We start from the raw sequence: 5,000 nt of genomic DNA on the forward strand, positions 1-5,000 counted from the left end.
ACAAAGAGACTCGCCAACAGTTAAGTAATTAGTGAACCTATGAGAGATGTTTATACTTAGTTCTTTCTCTACTATCTCCCATCTATCTATTTTCTTTAGTTATTCACTAGAACAATTATGATCTGGAAGTTGATCCGGGGCAAGTGTTCGGATCTATTATGACATAGCCACGAGGCGCTCAACGGACACTTTTTAATCTTATAAAACCTTTTCAGGTATTTGAATTGACGCAAAAACAATTTTTTTGTGCAACTCAGTATATTCATATCTCAATTATAAGTTCCTAAATAGAACTACTTTATGTCTTACATAGAACATTTTACTTATTACTTTACTCTATTCCAAATCGCGCAAGCAGTCATTAGTCATTACTAAACTAAGAGACATTCCAGTATTGATATTTAGTCATTCGAAAGCCTCTTTTATTAGTTTTAATAGGAATAAAAAAAAATGGATTCTCTACTCTATCTGTGTATCGGTTATTCCTACGAAATACCGGACGAAATAGAAAAAAACGATCTTAGAAGGGATATAATGAAATTCTTTGATTGGTTCTTTCCAGAGAACCGTTTTATTTGACTGATGGGGACAACAAACAAAACTATTTTACAAAACAATTTTATTATAACAAATAGAATTTCTTATTTTATTATAAATATAAAGATTATTATAAAGAGTAAATAGAAAAATATAAAAATTCTAAATAATACTAAATAAAATAAGAAATAAACAGAGCGCTCTTATTCGAAACGCCTTGTGATCTTCAACCAATTCTGTGCTTCAATATAATTACCTGGAGTAAGCGCTATAGCTTGTTTCCAATACTCAGCGGCTTGATCGAACCAAGCCTCTGCAATTTCAGAATCTCCCTGTCGAATGGCCTGTTCTCCCCGGTCGGAATAGGCAGTTAAATTCCTTCCCTTAGAACCGTACTTGAGAGTTTCCTACTCATACGGCTCAGCAGTCAATTCTTTTGGTGTCCCATTTTTTAATCTACCATAATATATAATTATATAATTGAATAATTGAATGAGATTTCTCATAGATCTATCTCATTTTTTTTCTCGAGTTAACCAAAAGAGATTAATTGCATGAGTTTCAAACTTTAATTTTGATTAATAATTTAATCAGTTTTAGTTTTATCTTTTTTCCCACCTTCAGAAGAATAAAGCATAGGCATTTTCACTATCATTAGAATTTTCTAAAAGGTAACTATCTCGGTTTCATATATAAATTTCTATAGAATCTTTGAAAAAGACTTTCTTTCATAAGAAAGAAAAGACTTACTATCTTTGGGATCTGATTCTACACCGCTGCTCAATACCTTAGGGGATCGACTCTATTACATAAGTTGATTCCTAACTTTTATCTCATATCGTGACATAAGTAAGCAGTTCTTATTGTATCGGCCCAAAACCTCACTAATTGATCTTTACGGTGCTTATTCTTTCTATCAATTAGATCCTTTCTTTATCCATAGACTAAAGGATCTAGGCATACCTATTTCTTCCTATTTGGACTTCTATGAAGTTTCTTTCTTTTTCTTTGCTACAGCTGATAAAAATCGTTGTTTTGGACACGATAGATATGATATGTAGAAAGCCTATTTTCTAGTATTTATTAGCGGATTTGCTCTTTCTTTCCTTTTTTTCTTTCTATAGTGGAGATAGTCGCACGTAATGACAGATCACGGCCATATTATTTAAAGCTTGTGGTAAGAACGGGTTTCGTTCTAGTGCCCTAAAATAATATTCCAAAGCTTTCGTATGTTCTCCGTTCCTTGTGTGGATAAGACCTATGTTATAGAGTATATAACTTCTATCATAGGGATCAATTTCTAGTCGCATAGCTTCATAATAATTCTGTAAAGCTTCCGCATAATTTCCTTCGGATTGAGCCGACATCCGTTGCGGTCGTCTTCGATTCAAAGAATCTCCGTTCCAGAACCGTACGTGAGATTTTCATCTCATACGGCTCCTCCCTTTTTATGTGCATAATGAGAATAATACATGGAATCATCAAAAAAGATTGAAATAATTTCATTATGAACCGAACGGGGCTAGTGTTTTTACAAGAAATCTCTAACCAACCTTCCTGTAAAAGATCTTTTCTTAACATCAAGTATCTTGGTACTAAATAAAAATGATAACTCTAACAATTTCTTTGTTCTTAACACCCCTTAATTTCCGGGAATTAGTCACTTCAACAGTCTTCGATGGTTATACGGGTATCCAAAATACGAACGAGATGGATATTTGTTGTACCAACCATTCTTGTTAATCCCGATTCCGATAAAGAAAAGGTATAATTTATAACAAAGTTTTCGTATTGTTGATTCCTAGGCGTAGTGCTTCTTTCCCTATGCTGCCTATTGGTACTAGTGAAGTAGGGTTGACCTAACCCATAGGTGTAACCTTTCGCTCAATACTAGAATCTAAAATTGAAGCATCTGAGGCTGCATTAATCGGGGATACACGACAGAAGGAATTGTTTTATTTACAAACTTCACCTTCACAATAAGCGTAGATTTATTTCAATAATCTTTTTATTTCTCTCCCAAATAATGTATCTTTCTCCGAAGACTGAAATCGGTAAAGAAAAAAACATCAAATCGCACCATCTCTGTAATAGGTGAATGCCTCTTTTTCTCCTGAAGTTGTCGGAATTATTCGTAATAAGATATTGGCTACAATTGAAAAGGTCTTATCAATAAAATTTCCATTTATCCGAGATCTGGGCATAGGTAGCAATCCATTCTATAATTTCTTTTACTTACCTCTTGTGGGAAAATGATCCCACAAACAAAGAAATTGTACAGTACGAAATAACATAAAAATAAAAAAAAAAATAGATCAATTGATTCGTTCTAATTCATTGATTTAATTTGGTATAAATATTGTAAGTAAAAAGAATAACTATTGGAAAAAGATGGGAGCGCCGTCTTCGCAAGAATGAAATGAATAGATATATATCTTTTTTTAACAGTTTTTCACAAAAAAAAATTATTTTTATCCCCCCCTTGAAGGAAGGGTTTTTCTTTGATGAAAAGTTTTCTATATTTTTTTATAGTTAGAATTGACTGTACGTACCTATCAAAAAATCTAATATGAATGACTCACTATTCACTCGGTTTCTGGGCCATAATCATTATGTAGGAGAGATGGCCGAGTGGTTCAAGGCGTAGCATTGGAACTGCTATGTAGGCTTTTGTTTACCGAGGGTTCGAATCCCTCTCTTTCCGTACCTTTCACCTAATTCACCAATCTTATTAACAGCAATGTATCAAAGCAAATAACAATGGATACCATTATTCCAACGGTTAAGTTAGACCTTTCTTTTATTTTGATATAGATTCTTTATTCCTATGTTCCGCAGTACAGAAAATAACATACTGGAAAGAGTAGACAACAGGGAATGAGAATCTCCCTACCGATCCGTGATCCATGAATGGGAGAAAAATCCCCGTATCAAACTCCTTACTTTGATGGGTCTTTTTGCTTAGGCGAAAAGGGAAAAATTGTCCGAACCCTTGTTTTATTGTTTTATTTTAATTAGGTTTAAGTCTGACGAGAATAATATTCTACAACCAGCAATTCATTTATTTTCAAACCGACCCATTGACTATCTATTATTTGATTGACTAATCCTTTATATTGGAATGGTTGAAGGGTCAAATGTTTTGGCAATTCCTCGCGGGGGGATGAATCAAGATAATTTTGAATCAGAGCTCTAGATTTTTGTTCATCCCTCGCTGTAATAATATCGTGGGGTTTGCAGCGATAACTTGGTATATCTACTATACGACCATTAACTAAAATATGTCTATGGTTAACTAATTGGCGGGCTTGGGGAATAGTTGAAGCCATACCCAATCGAAAAAGGATGTTATCCAAACGCATTTCAAGTAATTGTAGTAAAACCTGACCTGTTGACCCTTTGGCTTTTCCGGCAATACGAACGTATTTAAGTAATTGTCGTTCTGTAAGACCATAATGAAAACGCAATTTTTGTTTTTCTTCTAAACGAATACGATATTGAGATTTTTTACTGGAACGTGATTGGTTTCTAAGATCGCTTCCGGCTTTAGGCCTTTTACTAGTTAGTCCCGGTAAAGCCCCCAGACGGCGTATTTTTTTGAAACGAGGCCCTCTGTAACGCGACATAAAGACTCCTTATTTTATTGAAATTTCATAAATTAAAACTAAACTAAATGATAATAAATAAAGCGAAATCTACTAAAGTATTGTACCACAAAGAATAATTAGATGAATTGTATAAATATCCGGACCTTATTGTATTTGTATATGTCTAAAAAAAACTAAAGATTCTTTTCTTGATTTGTTATACCGAGATCGAGCTCCTCTAATTTCTAATTGTAGGTTCCTACGACACAGTAGATCGGTGACTCTTGGAAAAAAGGGGAAAGAAGCCTTTTCAATATTCTTTGATTTCACATTATCAATTATGTTATGTAAAAAATCAAACAAATAAAGAAAAGCCTGCTATCGGAATCGAACCGATGACCATCGCATTACAAATGCGATGCTCTAACCTCTGAGCTAAGCGGGCTCACATAACAAAAATTGTACATATATAGGAATTTAGTAAACTACTGGGATCTTAATTATTAACTGTTCATTCTTAGTTTTCATAATGAATAGAAATCTAATGAATATAAATATAGAATAGAATTTCAAATAAATATTTGAATGAATAGATTATAGAACATAACGATTAATATTCTAAAAATAATCTAATAATTCTAATTAGATCAATTATAAATTGAATTAATTATTAATTAATATTTTAATATTAAAGTATTAATAAATTTACTTTTTTTTAGTCATTTTGAGTTATGTTCTAGAGGGTCTGCTTTAAGGAAATGAAAAGGAGAAGAAGAAAATGAGAAAGAAGAAAGAGAAGGGTGTAATCGAGATAAATGCAATCCAGATCATAATGAAAGATTCCTCTGTTTTCAGTCAGAAAAATAGAAGATAAGA

The 5,000-nt window shown here is 32.8% G+C and overlaps 2 non-coding genes across 2 annotated transcripts; one reads left to right on the forward strand and one right to left on the reverse strand.

Annotated features, from left to right (window-relative positions):
- Positions 1–3,154: 3,154 nt before the first annotated feature.
- Positions 3,155–3,241, forward strand: TRNAS-GGA (transfer RNA serine (anticodon GGA)). Its single transcript has one exon. It is a non-coding gene; the product is annotated as a tRNA-Ser (tRNA).
- Positions 3,242–4,496: 1,255 nt separating this feature from the next.
- On the reverse strand, positions 4,497–4,569 carry TRNAT-UGU (transfer RNA threonine (anticodon UGU)). The gene has a single exon. It is a non-coding gene; the product is annotated as a tRNA-Thr (tRNA).
- Between the last annotated feature and the right edge of the window lie 431 nt (positions 4,570–5,000).

This window comes from Corylus avellana, unplaced genomic scaffold (genome assembly GCF_965113065.1).
Source record: "Corylus avellana unplaced genomic scaffold, dhCorAvel1.hap1.2 HAP1_SCAFFOLD_196, whole genome shotgun sequence".
Lineage (NCBI taxonomy): Eukaryota > Viridiplantae > Streptophyta > Magnoliopsida > Fagales > Betulaceae > Corylus > Corylus avellana.